This window comes from Neovison vison, chromosome 4 (assembly GCF_020171115.1).
Source record: "Neovison vison isolate M4711 chromosome 4, ASM_NN_V1, whole genome shotgun sequence".
Taxonomy (NCBI): domain Eukaryota; kingdom Metazoa; phylum Chordata; class Mammalia; order Carnivora; family Mustelidae; genus Neogale; species Neogale vison.
Genome location: NC_058094.1, coordinates 7,936,716 through 7,956,897, shown reverse-complemented (window position 1 = coordinate 7,956,897; position 20,182 = coordinate 7,936,716).

Below are 20,182 nucleotides of genomic sequence, written 5' to 3'. Positions count from 1 at the left end.
GGAGAGTTAGGACACCCTGTCTCATGGCTGATTTCCATGAGAATTGTATGGCTGGTGGAGATAATTATAAAATTAAATCTCATGCCAATATGAACAAGAGAAAGAAAATGCACCACTGATATTCTGGTAGTTCAAGGACATGGCAGATGGAGGTACACTGACCTCTCTCTGGTCCTTCCCAGAAATCACGACCACTCTAGTCTCTGGAATGCCTGTTCAGCCCTGTGTCTTTTTTTTTTTTTAATGGAAGTATTTGTTTACTCCTCCAGTAATTATTTGCACCTTATTGTGACAAGGTTGGAGTTTATAGTGATCTTAATAAGCAGGTCATTTCTTGTTTTCAAAAGTAAGCAAGCATGAGAATACTGGGAAAGACAATTGAAAGGGAGATCCCTAAGCCCCATCCCCAGAAGTTTTGCTTCAGTATATCGGGACTGATAATCAGAATGCTTAAAAAGTGGCTTAGCATGCCCCATACAATGCAGTACTCCTCAAGCCTTTAAAAAGAAGGGAATGCTGGCATATGCTCTAACATGGGTAAAACTTGAGGACATCACACTGACTGCAATAAACCAGTAACAAAAAGGCAAGTACTGGGACATCCAGGTGGCTCAGTTGGTTAAGCATCTGCCTCTTGGTTTTGGCTCAGGGCATGATCACAGGGTCCTGACACGGAGCTGTGCATGGAGTTCTGTGCTCAGCGGGGAGTCTGCTTGCAATTCTCCCCAACTCCTTCTCCTTTTCCCTCTCCCTCTATCTCCCTCTGCTCACAAGCTCTTTCCCTCTCTCTAAAATAAATAAAATCTTTTTTTAAAAAAGAAAAGTGCTATATAATTCCTCTCATAAGAGGTATCAAAAACAGTCAAATTCATAGAATCCAGAAGTGGAATTGTGGTTGACAGGGGCTGGGGATAGGGATAAACAGGGTATAACTGACCAATGGGGCTTAAGGTTCCAGTTACGGAAGATGAATACTCTCTCAAGACCTGTGGCACCGTGCTGTCCCTAAGTCCACAATCCTGTAGTGCTCATCAATTCCTGTTCAGGTGGATTGATCTTGGGGCACCTGGGTGGCTCACTTGTTTAAGTGTCTGCCTTCAGCTCAGGTCATGATCCCTAAGTCCTGGGATTGAGCCTCATGTCCAGGCTTCCTATTCAGTGGACAATCCCCTCCCCCCTCTTGGGCTCCCTCTCTTTCTCTCTCAAATAAATAAATAAAATCTTAAAAAGAAATGAAGGTGGATCTTATCTTAAGTGTTCTTACCACAATAAAATATAAATTTTTAAGGAGCCTAGGTGATATCCACACAGGTGGTCATGGGCCACACCTGGAGAAGTGTGAATGCTTTCTCCTCCATTGCAGCCCCTCCTCCACAGCTGGTCACTCTTCAGTGTCATTACGGCAGGGTCCTGGTTCCTGGTTCTTACCCTCATACTCCCTAGAGCCTAGCTCCATGCCCCCAACCTCGGAAACAATAACTTTTAGTCTGTCATTCTCAACAAACGTTTGTCTTATGAACGAAATAAGGAATGAGAAGATAAAATAAAGAAGGACATAATAGACAAAGGAATAAATGAGTGTCAGATACCAGGGCTTCAGGGTAACACACTGTAAGGTGCTGCCCTGTGTTCTGGGACCTGCTAAAGAATGAATCAACATACTTCATGGTCCCTGTGTGACATAATTCTGAGATAAAGCATATTTTCCTGTGTTTTGTGTGTGTTGTGTGTGTGCTAAACAATATTGAGATTAGACAAAAAAAACTGGTCCACCTGTTCTGAGAAATATCTTCTCCTAGAAAATAAGGCTAAACACACAGTTTGCTTATTCCTTCAAATATTTAGGCATGCATTCATTTGACAAATATTTATCAAATAACTATAATGAGCGAGCTACTAGGGATACAAAAATCCAGACTTTCACTGCCTAGCAGAGGAGATGAGCACAGAAGTCCATCAGTGCAGTGATGTGTACCAAGGATTGTGGTTAGTGGGAGCAGTTTCTCCTGGGATTAATGGAAGCCCAGAAACAGAGAAGTCAGGGGGCACCTGGGTGGCTCAGTGAGTTGATCAACTGACTCTTGGTATCAGCTCAGGTCGTGAGCTCATGGGTCCTGGGATCAAGCCCTTTATCGGGCTCCACATTCAGTGGGGAGTCTGCTTGAAGATCCTATCCCTCTGCCCAAGCCTACTCATGCACTCACCTTCTTTCTCTCAAATAAATAAATAATCTTAAAAAAAAAAAAAACAAAAGGAAGGAATGAGTCATTTCTACCTGCAGCGTAAGTCCCACAGTGTGCATAACAAACCTGATGCTCATGCTAAGATGTAGAAGATAATTAGATCTAGATCTGCTGGGGAAATGGATCAGAATGGATCAGTAAACATTTCTGACAGAGAAGACAGGATAAAGAAAAGTCCAGAGACAGAAAGAGGCTGGTGCCCATGGAGTGGTGAGTATTTTATCTTCTCTGGAGCACAGGATTTAAGAAATAAGTCTGGAAAGAGCCAGAAAAGTCAATTCATCATTTTTTAAATTTAATTTTATTTTCTCAGTGCTCCAAGATTCATTGTCTATGCACCACACTCAGTGCCCCATGCAAAACGTGCCATCCTTAATACGTCATCTTGATATAGCACTCAGACTTGAGAATGACAAGACAAGTTTCACACTTTGGAAGGCTGCCTGTGGTAACACAGTCAAAGCAAACCTGGAGGCAAAAGGTTTCTGTGGACACAGAGAGCCATTGGTAAGCCATTGCATTTGACTGTTGGAGATGATGAGGCTGGCAACCCAAGTGTTGTGGGTAAAATTATGTCCCCCCAAAAGATAAATTCAAGTCCTAATCCTCCTTATATGTGAAGCTGATTTTAAGTCTGTGCAGATGTGAGTAAGTGAAAATGAGGTCTTACTGGATATGGGTGGGCCCCAATTTAATGACTGGTGTCCTCAGAAGAAGAGGGGAATTGGGACACACAGATACCTGCAGGGACAAGGCCATGTGACAATGGATGCAGAGGTTGCAATGACAGTTCTACAAGCTGGAGGGTGCCAAGACGGTTAGCAACCAGCATTAGCAATGACTGGACTAGCAACCAGCATCAGAGGGAGGATGGCCTGCCCACACCTCGACATCAGATCTCTGGCTTCCAGAACCACCACAGAATGAAGTTCTGCTGTTTTAAGTTTCTGGTACTTTGTTATGGCCTCCCTAGGAACCTAATAGGAAAGGAAATGGTAATAGTGAACAGAGGAGAAGAGCGTAGAAACTTCAGGAAATAGAAACTTCTGGACTCAGGGAAACTTGGAAAGGGGGTTTAGGAAACATGGCAGACCCAACACTTCATGCTTTCCTCAATGTGGAATGCAGTTGAGTGTGAAAATCTGAGCGATTCCCTGCAGAAGGCAGCTTGCGGAAGGCATTCACACCATGGGTAGGGGCAGGTTGGAGGCAGGGTCTCTAGCCCCAGGAGAGGAAGACACGACTAGAGAGCAGAAGGCCTGCTGCGTGACTCTGGAGGGACAAAGGCACACTCGTCGGGACTGCTCGTCGAGTAAGTCAGGAAACAGACGTGCCTCCTGCCTCTCCTGGAGCACTGATGGGTTTTCCTTAAGGTTTGACAAATGCATTGTATTCCACAGAGTGTTGCATCCTCGGCTGGGACAGGCCTGTCCTTCCCAAGGCTCTCTGCTCCTGGAACCCCATCATGGCCCCATCTTCCCTCCTGCCCCCCCGGAGCACATCTTGCTGGAGTCCCTTCCGCTTTGGCTCTGTCACTGCTGCCCTTCTCAGTGGCTGATTAGCCTCTTCATTTCACTCCCTACCTCCAGTGTTTGGTTTTGAGTTTCTTTCTGTTTTGTTTTGTTTTGTTTTCTTAAGCTCAAATCCACTGTCCATAGGCAGTCCAGAGATTTCTTCGCATAGACAAATCTGATGGTGGAGCGGCTCTCAGAACTGCAGGAGGGAGTCTGGGTGGCTCTGGCTGACATGCCCTTCCACACCCAGACTCTGGGCCCTCTGGTCCAGTCTCTGCCTTGCAGCCATAAGTCCTGCTTTTAATCCCACAACTCATGGTTGTTCGAGCTTCATCTTAGCATTCTTACTACTCTGTTCCCTCTGCCCAGACTGACCGGCTCATCTGTGTTGAACTCCTAGTAATATTCTTTTCTTTTTTTTTTTTTTTTAAAGATTTTACTTATTTATTTGAGAGCGAGAGAGAAAATTGGAGGGAGGTGGCGAAGAATCTGCAGCAGACTCCACACTGAGCACAGAGCCCGATGCGGGGCTCAATCCTATGACCACAAGATCATGACCTGAGCCAAAACCAAGAGTTGCCTGCCCAACTGACTAAGTCACCCAGGTGCCCCTCTTATTAATGTTCATAAGCGTCACCTCCTCTAGGAAGCTTACACGATTCCTAGCCCCATGTAAGAATGGACCACCTTCTCCTCTGAACCCCCCCTGAGGACATTTCTAGCAATGTCTCCATAATTCTGAGCTATGTGTGGGAAAACTCTCTCATTAGATAGACTACAGACACATAAGAAATACGACTTCATCCCTTTTATCTTTTCAAGCCAAACCCAGCAAACTGGTACACAGTAGGCTTTCAAAAATGTGATGCATGAGAACCACAAAACTCTTTTAGATCATACTGAAAGCCTGTGTCCCTAGGGGAAAGCATTTGATGTGAGCACCTGGGATTCTCCTTTCTGGGCCAGGTGATTTAGGAGCTGGAGGATTTATCGGTCTTCATGTCCCGGGTATCACCTCTGCATTCAGCTTCACTGATCAAGAAAATGAATTCGATCCTGGATCTCCATTGTCCCAAGAGCAGCTTGCCAGGAAAAGTCGTTAATGCGGTAAATTATCTTCCCAGCTGTTAATATCGTGTTCCCATCTTGTTTCCCTTCTTTTAGTTCAGCTGAGCCTCACTCTGCTCAGTGATATTTACATGAATATCTTCATTTCACCAGTTCCATTGTCCATCTGTTTGGCGGAGGGCTGAACCACCAGGCTGTGGCCAGGCGTGGGGGCAGGAGGCAGACCAATGGTAACTTCTCCCCAGAGAGAAAGGCAGCTCCCTTTCCAGTTTTCCTGCCCCTGCTTACTGCTGACATGCAGCCTGGCAGACATGACACAGGGGAGTAGAAAGAGCATCCGGTAGAAGAATGTCAGAACATCAGGGGCATGAGTCCTCTCTAAATCGGAGGCACCCCATGAAAGCTAAGTGGGGAACACAAAGGTAGCATTGGCTTCTCCCTCACTTGACAAGCCACATTTAACAAACATGCATGCCTTCATTCATTCAAAAAACTTCTATGATGGGCCTTGAGGGGGTCAGACCCTGAGCACCAGAGATGCAAAGTAGTCCCTGAATTCATATCTCTTCTACACTGTGAGGTCAACAAATATCTCTTGTGTACCCACTGTATACCAACCACCATTCTAAATCCTAGGGGTGAAGCACTCATTAAGAAGAAGGCCACAGCCTCAAAGTCAAAGGATGTATTCAAGTTGAAGGCAGAATGATGACGGGATGGAGAGAAAGAACTTTCCAAGCAAAAGAACAGCTCTTGCAAAGCCTCTGGGACAGAAAGGAGCTTGACATGCCCAAGGGACAGAGAAAAGGTAGTGTGGCAAAAGTGAGCACTGGGGACTGAGGGAGGTGAGGCCTAACAGCGGGCAGTGGCCATGGTATGGCTCTTGGATCTTACTCTAAGTGGGATGGGAAGACACTGAAGGGTTTTAGAGAAATGCTGGCATTAACTGAATCATCTTTAGAAAGATCGCTTGGGGTGGGGAGGTTGCTGTGTGGGTGGCTCAGTCAGTTAAGCCTCTGCCTTCAGCTCAGGTCATGATCTCAGGGTCCTGTGATCAAACCCCCCATCGGGCTCCTGGCTCAATGGGGAGCCTGCTTCTTCCTCCCCCTTTCCACCCCACACCCCACTCATGTATGTGCTCACCAGATCTCTCACCCAAATAGATAAATAAAATTAAAAAAAAATCACTTGGCCCGCCCCTGTGTGGAGAATGGGCTGCAGAGGAGGAGGCAGGGAAGCCAGCTAGAACTATTGCTTCTGTCAAGGTGAAAAATGGGGTGGCCTGAGTTTGGGGTTGTTGCGTGGTGAGCTGTATTTCGCAGTAAAATGGACAGGACTTCCTAATGACAGACGACGGGTTCTGCACCAAAGAGGGAGCAAGCCTAACTAACTCTGAGGTCTGCAGCCTGAGCAACTATGTGGACAGCAACACCATTGACCGAGGCAGGGAAAGCTGGAGAGTGGGAAGCAGATTCAGAGAGGAAAATCAATATGTCCATTATGGATGCGTCAGGTTTAAGATGCCAATCAGACATGCCAGGGGAGATGTCAAGTGTGGGATCAGGCTCCAAGGGTGAGGGAGAGGAGGTGGCAGCCAGGTGGGGGTGCACAGGAGAGGCAGGAGCCCTGCACAGATGGAAATGGAACTCATACCATGGAGAGCATCTGCCGTACGTCAGGCTTTAGACTTCAGATCTCCCGTGCGTCATCTCACGGCACCCGCGGTGACAAGGGAGCTGCTTTTCCCCCAGTGATTCAGAACCTGAAAGTGTGAACATTGCCGTCTGCTTGCATCCATGCCTCGGCTCTGCTGTTTTGTCTGTGTGACTTTGAGCAAGTGTCTCTACCTCTCTAGGTCCTTCTTTTCCTCATCTGCAGACCGGGAATGGTAATATGACCTTTATGAGAAATGAAAGAGGCAATGCATGTAAGTATCAAATCACAACACGCATCCGCATTTACAAAGGGAGTGGCCTCATAGTTATCGGTGTTGATGATCCTTATGTTGTGGGTTGAACTGCATCCCATAAACCATATGTTCCATTCCTAACTCCCCGTCCCTGTGACCTGAACTTATTTGGAAATGGGAATCTTTGCAGATGTAACAAAGCTCAGATGGGGTCATACCGGATATTGGTGGCTACTAAGCCAATGACTGGTGTCCTTAGCAGAAGAGAGGACTCTGGCCACAGAGACACGCCTGAGGAGAAGGCCATGTGAAGCAGAGGCAGAGACTGGAGGTGTGCGGCCACGGCCAGTGGGGCGACCCCCGCCAGCAACCAGCAGTGTTTGAGAGAAGGGCATGGCAGAGAACCCCCCGCCCCTGAGTCTCAAGGAGGAACCAGTCCTGCCAACACCTTGATTTCAGACCTGTGGCCTCCAGAACAGTGACGGGTACATTTCTGCCGCTTTAGGCCACCCACTCTGCGGTATTTTTGTCCCGAAGCTAAAGGAAGAAATGGAAGCTCCGAAGGGGTGGCGGTGCTCTCTGAAGGTCGTGCAGTGAAAAGTCGGCCTCCCTGAACTCACAGCAGGGCCATGTGCTCCTGTCCTGCCGCCCCTGCACACTGTCAAGCACACCGTACGGAGCTCGGCTTGCGAACGATTCGACTGTGCCTCGTCTCCGGGGAGACGGAAAACCGAGCACAGCGAGCGAGGCTTTGCCATCCACGAACCAAGAAAGGTCACGGGAGCACGGAGAGAGCGAGCCAGAGCCATTCTGACGGGCAGGGGTCAAGAGTCTGACAAGGCGTGTGAAGGAAGGGCTGGATGTGGTCTCACGTGGGGAACAGCAAATGTAAGGAGCGGTCGGCACCCATGAAAGGTAAGAGCACTGTTTCTGAGTCAGGTAGGGCGGTTCCTTCGGACGAGCTCTCTGCTATTGGGCAAAACACACAGGTCATCGAATGGAAACCTCACGGCGGCACTTCGTCGACGGTCGTGTCAAACATGAATGCACAGACGGGAACAACGAAGCTCTGAGAGGCTAAGCCGCTTGCCCCAGGTCACATGGCCGGTGCCTACAGACAGGAGCCAGAAGTCAGCCTTGGTCCAGTGAGTCTGCTGGCTCTCACCCTGTTTCCCAGTCCCCATCTGGGCGTTGCCCCTTCCTAGTTGCCTCGACCTCGGAGAGCCTCAACCTCCGAGGACCTCGATCTTCCCGCGTGCACCCCAAGAATGGTGATCACCAGGGCTGACATTCAGCACGAGGCACATTTTCCCTCCTGGACACCAGCCCCGTGGCCTCCAGTGGGGCTTCTCAATGCCAACAAGGTCATGGTGACATCAGGCCAAGAAAAGTACTTAGAATTCTCCCCAGTTTCCTCTGAACACGGACAGAGAGAGGAACAAAGGGCTTGTTTGTCTTTTTGCAGGTAGATCAAAGGCAGAGAAGGCCAATTAAGGGGGCGGAGGGAATACTCTGAGAGTGGGTCTACAAGTAGAAACACAGGGAAAGATGACAGAAAAATTGAGGGATGGGTGTTCCTGGGCAAAGAAGAACAGATGTAGCAAACCGAGTTCACAGGAACCCAGCGATTTTATCTCAATTTGATGCTAGACAGCTCGCGTCTGTTTAACAAATGCACCTGCCTGCCTAAAGAGATCGTCAGTTTCACTTGCAAATGCTATCCTGAACTGTAGGGGAAAGGGGCAGGAGCCCATGGCAGGTCTCCCAAGTACTCTCCCTGAACAGAGAAATAACACTAGCAACAGTAGCAATCATGGCCAACACCTCCGGGTTGCTTATTATGCGCTTGGAGCAATGCTAAGCAATGAGGGTGTATGTTTATTTCATTTTCACATAATGAAGCTGAGACACTGAGATGTTTGAACCCAGGATATTGTCCTCAAAATTGCATGCTCCTCCCTGCCACCGAGTCTAGCCCAGGGGAAGGAACAAAGAGGGGGACAGGGCTGAGTCAGTCCACAGAGGATGCTCAGAGTACGGAAACGTCCCCCTCACAATATGAAACCCCAGCTGAGCCATGGTCAGGGGAGACAGGAGTGAAGGGAAATCTAGACAGAAATTTATGGACTAATAGGAGAGGCAGACATTAACCAAAAAAGCAAAGAAATAAGTAACTTATCACAAATACGTGATGCCTGGTTACATGATGGTAAAGCAAGATGAGGTAAATGGAGAAATAAGGAAGAACATCCACATAGGTTGAATTAAAAACTTTCCGAGAGGAAAGTGAGTCCCGCGTTATTAAAAAGGAGCCAGTCATGCATGCAGCAGGCGGAAGAGAATTCCAGAAGGCCTGAAGAAGGGAAGATTTGAGGATCTCAAGGTGGCCAGTGCGGTGGGGCATGGGGAGTGCAGTGACCATTTTACGTGCAAGCTAGCATAGCCGGGAGAAGAAAGTGATGCATCAAAATACTAACATGAATGTCTCTGTCATAATAACTTCTTACATAGCCTCCCTACCTCACGACGCACTTCCTACCCACTCTCCCATTTGCTTCCCAGTCCACTGTCCTGAACACAAGCCAGCTGGTGCCCCTTCTCCATTTAGACAAGACCAGGGCGCTGAGAAGCTGTGACCCACTCAAAACACAACTAAGGGTAGAAAAGCCAAGCACGGGGCTTAGAACTCAAAATTTTCAGTCTGAGTTCTTCCCCAGCCTATGTGGCCTTGGCCCACTGGAGTCACTTCTAAGGACAGGAGGTCTCCTCATTTAACCCTTGTGTTCAGTCGGCTCCTCTGTAGGGGCGCTCACCTCTGGAATGGAGGTGGGGTAGGGGGGAGGGGGTGCACAGGGAAGGGAACGTAGGCAAACTGTTCCCGACTTCTAACTTAGATACTTCCTGTAAACAGGCCTCACTTTCAATGTGACTCTAATAATCAAGAAAATAAATTAGGTCCCAGAATCTCTTTTCCTCTAGATAATAGCTCATTCTAGGAAGTCATTAATGTCGTAAATCACACTCACAACTGTTGACACCATGAAAGCACATTGTTTACCTTCCTTTGATTCAGCTGCGTATCAATTAGCTCAGTGATATTTACATAAATATCTCGATTTGGAGGGCAGAATTGTCCATCTGCTTCTGGAAAGATTTAATTAGGTCTGTGCTGCTAGAGAAGAAGAAATTAATCCTTTTCAACATTAACCTTTTCAATTAATATATGTTTCGCCATGTATCTGGTAACACGCCTTATTATGTAAATTGGACCAACGGGAACCTTTCAGGCTGGAGGAAACGATGTCTTTTAAAGTGAACAGAAATTTTTTTTTCCAAATCTTGAAAATAAATGGATGTGTACATGCTCAGACACACGCATTTCCTCCTGGTGAGGGTTCCTTTCAAGTCAACTTCTTGTAGGCTTCTCTTTGATGTTGTATAGACCCTTGGTCTGTAAGGGTGCTCATGGTGGGTGACTCCTGCTGGGCCTTTCATCTTAACTTAGCACTTTATTCCTCAAGGTGTGGGCCTTCCTTGACTCCCCGAATAAGATGAGGGCCCTTTGCCAAAGGCTTAAAGCACCCATGCACTTTTCCTTCAGGGCACTCTTGGCTTTTCATGTCTCCCCGATGTGTGTCTCATGCACGGAACGTCTGCTCCATGAACATATACACAGATGGTGGAAACCTCATCCACGGCTGTTGGTAAAGGGCCTGGCAAAGGGCCTGACACACAGAAGTCACTCACTAATATGTGGGAAAGGAATGTATGCGCACTGTTCCACTGAGATCTCGCAGCTCACTGCCCCAGCCCACAGAAGCCAACATCTGTTACAGCTGTGTGGGTTACAAAGGTAGATGTACCTTCCCTTCCTCTTGCCCCCACTCAGACATAAACAGAAGCCCTTGTCCCAGCTCACTCTGCATTGGGAGCCTTGCGCAGCCAGGTGAGCTCACGGAAGACTCCCTGTGCTGCTGATCCAACCTTTCCAAGGCCTCACTGTTCAAGAAAAAGGTCTCTCCGACTTCATTCCTTGGGATGTTCCTTGTTTCGCCTGGTTTGCCTGTGATCAGGTGTTTCTCACTCCCCGAGAAGGTTTCCATAAAGGCTGAATGCTTGCACGTGACTTCCCAAAACCTTCACTCAGTCGAAGGTGGGGAGAATAATCATAATATTTACAGCCAGCACTTACCAGATGTCAGCCAGTCTCCAGGAAAGTTCTAGGTTCTTACATAAATCCCTTGCAAAAACCCCTTGGGCATCATTACCCATGTTTCCAGGTAACAGAATAGACTCAAGAGAAGAGAGTGATCTGCCCCAACTCACCAAGAAAATAGGACAGAGCCTTGGTTTCTAAACTCAGATCTGCCTCAAGGGCCCTCCTGTTTTGCCATAAGACACACTACCTCCAGGGGCTCTGCTGGACCAAAGCCTCAGTGCTAAGGACGGGGTTAGGTCTTTGATCAGAACTCTGCTAACCTAACTGGCCAGGGTTGAGATGAGTCAGAAGAGCTTATCTAAAAATCTGTTACCCTACTTATTTTATTGCTTCCAGAAGAAATCAGGCCTCTGTAAATGAGTTGACAAACAGGACCATATAAAGCAGAGCTTGGCAACTTTTTCCATAAAGGGTCAGATGTTGAATATTTTTGGCTTCGTGGGCGACAACTGAACTCTATCATTGTCAGAAGCAGCCATAAACAATTCACGAGTGGGTGTAGCTGTGTTCCCATAAAACTTATTTACAAAAACAGGCAGGATGGCTTTGGCCCTCGGACTGTAGTTTGCTGACCTCCGGGACAGACAAAAGGTACTTGATGTAAAACCTGATGTTTGCACCATCCTACGGATTAAATACATAATTTGGTCCTCAGTTGGCACTTTCAAGTATGAGCACTGCTTCTATTTTGAACACAAGGAAATGGAGACCTCAGGGGAAGGCAAAGAGATTGAGCCCCAAGCGTGCAGAGCTGTTAACCCTATATCCTTAGCCCTGGGCCCAAGAAGGTCTCTAATTTTCCAAGCTTGGTTGTTATTGCTTGCCTGTCTTTTTCCAATAAACTGAGAATATCTTTAAATTTTGTTGGTATCTCTAGCCGTTCAGGGACCCACAGCTCAATATTCAAACGGATCCCTTTGTCTCTTCAAAGCCAGTCCACCCAGGGTGAGGGGGAGGCTGGTAATTCCCTGGACAAAGGAGCTGTCATACAAAAGTTTCAGTAACCAATTTCCCTAAGGGAGGACGAGAAGTGACAGCCCCAGGCAACAAAAGCCCTGCTTACCTTGAGGACAGCCCAGCACCCAGCAGGTGATCGGTAGCTCAGGACTGACTGACTTCAGTGGACAAGGGCATTTGATGCGAGAACTCCAGCAGTGGTGACTCAGGTCCGGGCAGATCACTGGACATGAACTGGAGTTTTGGGTCGGACCGAGCTTCTCGAAGTCTGATTGGGCCACTTACGTCAGCAAAGAGCCTCGGGAAAGTTAGTTAACATTGGACATTGGTAAACCTCACTTACCTTGTCTATGGAAAAATGCCAATGATGTTAGAAACACTTGAATAAGCCACTGTGAGGATTAAATGAGAATGCACAGACGGATCACAGCTCATTTTATAACTGCGTGGATGGTTATAAAAGTGGCTGGGATGGCTGTGATCACCAGAATTACTGATCACGTATGCTCCTGGAATTCTCACTGGTCGCCACATCCGCCAGTTCCCGTCCCAGTGGGAGCCATGCAGTCAGTTGAGGGTATGAAGTCCCACGGTCTAATATACCGAGGCACTGAATGTGTCGGTGTGACACAGTTGTAAGCATCACCAAGCCTCCTCTCAAAGGCCTAGATTCTAAAAGACTTTTCATATAAAGTTATGCCAACACTGGAATTACAAATATGTCCAAGTGACAGACGGACGCGATGGAGATTAAAGGGAAGCAAAGACAAATAAATAGAGATTTACCGGGGATGGGGATATAGGGGTTTTTTTTCCCCTTCTGTTTGTTTTTTCATGAAGTTCCACAAAGGTAGCCACAATGTTATTTGTGAAATAAGAAAAGCGAATGTGGAAAATTTGGATGAACTGAAGACGTTTCAAAACCAGTAGTATTTGGCAGAAGATAAAAACATCGCGCTTTAAGACACATGAAATTCCTTTCATGAACTGAAGCATTCATAGGTAGCTATTTGGTTAACTTACTAAACAGTTTTATTAATGACATTAAAAAAAAACTCTCATGAACTTCAGCTATTCTCCTTGTGGGCTGGACAGTGGACTGCTTTGCTGCTCTGTCTTCCCTCTTCTTAAAGGATTATTACCAGTTCCTAGTCAACAGAGAACTGAAATAATTGAGCTATTCAGAGGAAATCTGACCATTTTCTTGAGCTATGTCTGCCCCAGCAGACAGACTCCTTTAGAACTTCCCAGAATAGTACAGATGGTCCGGGCATAAGGTCATCCACTTGTTTTTGCAAAAAGCCAGGCATTGCACTGACCAATTAGGATGGAGGCCTTGAGCTTTCTGAGAGTTCTGTTTTACAGAATGTCTTATTCCCACAAAAGAGGTTTAAAGAAGTGACAGATGCCATTCTCCTCAGCCCTCTGGTACCTCCTAGTTCCCCAAAGGGCAGTCTATACGTGGAATCAACAGATCTGGGGTTGCCTCTAGCTCTGACACTTATTTACCAAGGAATCTGGGGCAAATCCCTTCATTTCTCTGAGTTTCAATCATGCCAACTGCCCCATTGACCTCACCAATATCATGAATATTAATTTTTTTAACCATAACTTTATTCTTTACTGAAACACAACCTGAGCACCTACAGGTTCCAGACTCTCTTGTAGAGCTCAAAAAGGAAAGACACAGAACCCACTCTCAAGAATCCAGTAGAGGACACAGGCAGACATTCAAAACAGAGGGTGCTAGGGGACCACAGTTGGTATGGGGGTGGGGGTAACCTTGAGGTCATAAAAGACTTCATAAGACACATGAACGTCTCAGACAATTCCCGCAGGAGAGGGAGAGAAGTGCGGATGCCAGTCTGGTCAGTGAAGGAGTATGGAAAGATGCTGCCAATGGAGATCTCAGCATATAATGGAAATGTCCTATAACTCTTCAGGGCCAGAGCCCAAGGGAATATGTGGGGAGGGAGAAAACACGAGAAATAGAAGCCTGGCAGGGCATAGGAACACATATTATTGAGAGTTTGGGGAGGATAAAAAATAATTCTTAATATCATTTGGCTCTTAATCTTGATTTGGTCATCTATGAATTTTAGTATCTCCCTTTATCATTTCCACAACACTATCCACAATGCTCTAAGGTAGGTAGCATTGCTATCCCCTTTTTACAGAGGAGCAAACAGACACTTAGAAAGTTTAAAATCTTCCCAAAATACCACAGCAAGTAGTCCATCCAGGAGCCTAACTTAATTCTGTCTGATGCCATAGTTAACTGTTCTGAACCACTGAGTTCTCTTGCCCCCGCTAAGGGTTTAGACTTCATCACCCAGGAGCTGATGTTGGGCACACTGTGGGATGGACCGCACGATCCCCACCTCTCGGCATTCATAACCCTGTGTGATCTCCTCTCAAGTGCGGTGCCCTAACAACCTTTCTTCTAACCAACAGAATACAGCAAAGGTAATGGGATGTCACTTCCATGATTCAGTTGTATCTAAAATTGTGACTTTCCTCTTGCTAGAACACTCTGTTCCTTGCTGACTTTGATGAAATAAGAGGCCATGGGGGAAAGGTGCATCTGGTAAAGAACTGACAGCAGCTTCTGGCCAAGAATGAGTAGGGAACAAAGGCCCACAGTCACTCAGTCCTGCAGGAACTGAATGCCATCAACAATTGGAGGGAAATTGAAGTGGACCTGCATCTAGTCAACCTTTCAACCGAAAGCCCATCCCTGACCAACAACTTTATCGCAGCCTTGGGAGAGATCCTGAAGCAGAGGGGTCTCCAGACTCCTAACCCACATAAACCATGAGATGATGCGTGTGTGCTGACTTAAGCCACTAAGTTTATCGTAATTTGTTACATAGCAAGACAACTAATACAGAGCCTATGAAGGGTTTAAGCCCAGGGATGATCAAGGACAGGTCTGCATTTCATAAAGTCACTTTTGCCAACAGGGCAGAGAATGGGTTAGGGGACCAGAAGAAGAGATTAGCTAAGAGGTTATTTCCCAGTGAGACATGATGATGACCCACATTATGGCTGGGGCAGAGGGAAGAGAGGGGAAAGAAAAGCAGAGGAATTTGCAGAAGACATATCAGGGGCAGATTCAGAAGTCTGTTGGGTGCCCCCTGATGCACGTAGGGAGTAAGGAGGAAGAAACACTGGGTTTGGACATGATAAGGGTCATGCCACTGGCCTCACTCAGAGCTGAGACCTTAAAGCTCTCAGCAGCCCTTCAACTGCACAAGCCTGACCCAGTGCCACATGAGCCTCAGGGACCCATCGCAGCCAGTGGAGAAACTGCTGGGCATCTAGATAGGACAAGCAGAGTCCTTCGGCTCTTTGGGTACCACATTCTGAAAGTCTTACATGATGGGAATTTGACACTTTGGAGGAGGCAGCCATGATAAGATCCATCCTCTTAGAAATTCAGCCCAAAGAAGGGCCCCAGCATCAGAGCCCACATCAAAATGTCACCCAAAAGAAGGAGTTCTCTCTGGAGAGAAGCAGAGGCAAGTAAAAGACAGGCTTCCAAGGTCAGGATGGACCAATCTCCCCAGTTCCAGGAAAGACACAGATGAGAAGATGGGCTCATGGTCTTGGCCACTCACTGGGGACACTGTCTCCTTACTATCACTGCTTCCTTACATGGACAAAACCACCAGCCAGCTGCCATGCAGCTAATTGAGGCTGAAATAAGGTGAGAACTTTGAAAAGGAAACTGTGAATCGCGCATATAAGCTGACATCACCATGGTATGAGAACTGAACCTCGGAAGAGTCAGAACTTCATTCTGGGGTGTTTGTTACTGCAGCCCCAGCGAACTCATACAATGACACAGCAACGAGGCTCTAAAACCAGGGCACGTGCATCTCGCCCATCGAAGTCCTCTCAGTCCTCCTCCTAGGATCCAACATGGGCATCCACTGGGGCACAGAGAGGCCTTGGCACAGCTGGGGGAGCGGGGAGCTGGTCCCAGACCCTGGTGGTTCTAAGCACCAAATTTCACCCTCATAATACTCAGCCTCCATTAACGGGATGGACATCTGAGGTCAGGGCAGGAAGCTAGAGCATCACTCAAAATGTGGTCCCTAGGATCCCATGGGGGCTTCCTAGAAATGCATACTCTCGGGGCACACACTAGAATCGGAATCTCTTGACAAAGGCCCAGAAATTTAGGTTGTAACAAGCTCTCTAGCTAAATCTTAAATAAAATCTTAATGAAATTTGGACTTGGGCTGGAGGAAATGTGTCTAATTGGTTCAATGGCTAAGTGCACCTCTGGCAAGTGCTATGTTAGGGAGTAGCCAGGAAGCGGCAAGTGAGATGTTGTCTGTGGGGGTCTGGTGCTCCAGGAATGGGCAATGAGTAATTACTGAGCACTTGCTGCGTGCCTCTGAGGATAAACTGGGGGGGGGGGTGCAGGTAAAAACAGAGTTGACCCTTGACTCTCTACCAATTACAGTCAATATGTCATGTTGCCCTCGTAAGAAGGGGAAGAGAGTGGGAAGAGGGAGGGAGTGGCACTGCAGAGGGCTTTGAGGGTCAGGAGAACTGGCCATGTTACCTGCAGAGCATCCCCATGTGATCCAGATGGAAGGTCCATGTGGAGACACAAGTCTTTAAATGAGTTAAGAGCTAACACTACCAAGGGTCCCCATGGGGCATCCCTGTGTTCAGAGATGAGTTTTGTTATCCTGTGGCCATCGGTGGTTTTGCCCTTGACCCCTGGTTCTAATGCAGCATAACCTTCAAAGCCACCCCCACTGGCCACAGGCATTTTTCTAACTCCTCCCTATTTTGAAGCACTGTCTTAAGTTTGCACCTCCCCCAGGCACCGACCCTGAGGTGGGGATTTCGTACAGGTGCCTTACTGCAGAAGATGATTCCTGGAAGCACGGTACAAAAGCAAAGGAGGGAAACAGCAACAGGAAGAACGCCAATGAAGATAGTGTTAATGAGCGAGTCACCAGTATGAGTGACTGGGGGCTCAGTCACACAGGGACTCTCTGGGAGACTGTGAAAGACAGCTGAGAAGTGGGCTCCCCAAAGGTGGGCGAGCACTGTCCCATCCTCCTTCTTTGCTTGAGGGCTGCTGCTGGGCTTCATGTCCTGGCTCTGGCCTGCCCTGCACATGGACAGAATACCCTCCCACAGCCAGAGGGACTTGTGATGCCCTCGGTGTGGAGGGCGACTGTCTGCAGGTGCTCCCCAGGGCAGCAGAGAGATCCAGGTGACAGTCACCCTACAGGACTTTTTGCCAGAATATCTCTTACAGAGACAAATACGTGACATCTGGAATCTGAGCTCCACAATACTCGCCACCAAGAAAATCGAGCCATCTCCCTTCCTTGTGAATCTCAAGTTGAGCAAGATACAGTTCTCTCTGTCCATTTCCACAACCATCCTGATGGCTTATGGAGTAATGAAATGTCTTCCTGTGAGGTCTGTAATGCTCAAACACAGACATGATTTGATACTGGCAAGAGCAGAGAGATGGTGTTTCTGTTCTGTGCCTAGGAATATGGCTGAAAACAAGAGGACATTGGCGAGGACAGAAATGCTGAGAGTGACCGGCAGATCTCCCCACTGCCTCCAAAGATACGTTAATGGTGTGCGGATGCCGCTGCAGGTTCCTGGGGCTCAGGGACCCTGTCTCCTCTGCCTTGGCCTTCCTGGCACCCCTAGGCAGCACCCACCCAGAGTGGAACGAGCTGTCAGTGTGTGGTGTGCTGACTGAGATCGCCTTTCAGAGCCTTAAAGGGCATTGAGTGTGCCTCATTTCACATAAGTCTAATTCGCTTAGAAATTCTTAGAGTTTCAAATGGACATGTTGAAAATTCACGCTTTCATTCACTTTTAATGAGAATTTTCTTTTTTCAAGAAGAATCTGTAGGCTTCCTTCCAAGTAATTCCACAGCCATCTGGAAGACTTGTGCTGCTACTTAGAAGTGCTAAAAGAGATATATATGGAGGCTGACTCCTGACGAAATTGGAAATGAAGGGAAGCATGCTTTAGCAACACCCACGTCCCTTCCCAGCTTCTTGTCCTTTCTCCCTATGTCCCCAGAGCTCCAGGCACAGACGGCGTGCCTGCCTCCAAGTCACACAAATGTTTTAGAGATTTAAGACACTACTCTTCCTACAAATCTATTTTGTTTTGCCAAGGATACCTGCAGGAAGAAATACTTCTTTCACAAAGCTATGCCTCCGCAGTGACACTATTTCAAGCACGGTGAGTCCAGGCAGAGAAGATTGTCAAGGACAAGACAATCTGTCCCCTGCTCTAGAAATCCTAAGACATTCGCCAACTTGCGTCTGCTCTTAAGAACAACCCCGGTTATCTTTAACCCCACGCAGTACGCACCCTAGAGAATGTTCATAGGCGTCGGGCACCATGCGTGCTACTGAAGAGACCAGGTTGGCAAATCCGTGACTCTGAACACAAGCAGCACACCCTCTGGGGTGGATGGCACCGGTCACCCGCACATGACAGCTTGCTGGGACAAGAAGCAATGATCGAGACACAGAGCCCCAGTAAAATGTACAACCCCTCCAGCTCTGTGGGGATGTCCAAGGAGCCTGGCGGAGCAGAAATCAGTTCTAGAACTGGTTAAGTCTTTCCCTCCAGGGCTGCTCCAAAAGGAGGTTTCCCACAGCAGCGAAGAGCTGAGGTTCTCTGGAAATACGCTGCCAAGGTTCAAATCCCAGCTCTGCCAACCACCAAATAGGTTGTGACCTGGGGGAAGCAAGTCTGCCGTTCCTTGCTTCTGTTTTCCCATCTGTAAAATGGGATTGTAAGAGATCTACCTCTTAAGTGTGTCCTGATGATTAAGGACATTAATTAAGTTGATAGATTTAAAGCACTCACGTGGTGCTTGACACAAAATAAGCACTTTGACATTGTCAGGTGGCATCATTACTATTACAAAGATTGCAAATGAACAAGGCAGTGTGTTTGTCAGTTTGTGGCTAGGATCCAGTATACCTGCACTTACATATTCCATGGTACATTCAACAAACATTCAGCAAGGGCAGGCCCAGTGCCAGGCCCAGGCAGATGTGGCCCCTGCCCTCCAGAGGCCCAGGTGGGAGAGCAGGAAGCCGGCAGGAAAACCACGCCTTGCAGGGTCATCACCCCTACCTGTAGAGGCCAGGAGAGGCTGTGTGCAGGAAAGATGGAGGCAGCCAGGCTTCAGGGAAATGCTTTGGTTTGAGTCTTAGTTTGGGAACTAACCCTTAGAACACACAGATCCAAATGTTTGTCCCACTCAGTGGGACCCTGGGACAACAGAGCAGAGCAAGGACGTGTGAGCCTGGAATGAGCACAGAGATCAGGCTGGAAGGGATCAAGGTGCTTGTCATCGGAAATTTACCCCAAACACCCCCTTGCCAGTGGAAACGGCTGTAACCACCGGGGATCCTTCTGAGGGGCTGGTGCTGGTACCAACCACCAGTGAAATGTCCTGCCTAGAAGGCCCAGCTTCGGAAACTCATCGATGAGGAGGGATGGGAACAGCACTCACATGGTGAGCAACTCGGGGAAGAAGGGGCATGGAAGAGAACGGGTGCATGGAAAGTCAGCGACTCCCCCTGACAAGGTCCCATGAGCAGAAAAAAAAAATCTCTGGGTGGGGGATGAGACTGCTGTGGGATGCAGGGGCTTCGGCACCCAGAGAAGCAGAGAGTGTGGATTTGTGCACTACGCTCAGTTCTGAGAGCAAGTGCAGCGAAAGCCTGTCATAGTCAGTGCAGCACGTGTTCACGGTGCTAGACGGAGGTGGCTACACCTTGTAGTGGCTACACCTTGTGCTAAGGGTCCCAAAATCCCAATCAGGAGCAAGACTCCACACTTTCTTGGAGAGTATTACAATCCAGTCACGTTAGATGAACGTTAGCAGTGCCCTTTGAGAGATGGGGAGGAGAAGTGAGTTCGGGGAAATCGGAGGGGAGATGAACCATGGGAGACTGGACTCTGAGAAACAAACTGAGGGTTTTGGAGGTGTGAGGGTGGGGAGTTGGGTGATCCCATTGCTGGGTATTAAATAGGAGGGCACCTATTGCATAGAGCATTGGATGTGGTGCACAAACAATGAATCTTGGAACACACCACACACACACAAATTAAATTTAATTAAAAAAAAAAGAAGTACCCTTTTAATGACCACTGGGCTTTCTAGTGTTCATTTATTCAGGTCTCCATTTATTCAATGACCACATGCCTATCAACTGCCCCTAGGTGACCAGATCTCTTTCACAGGCC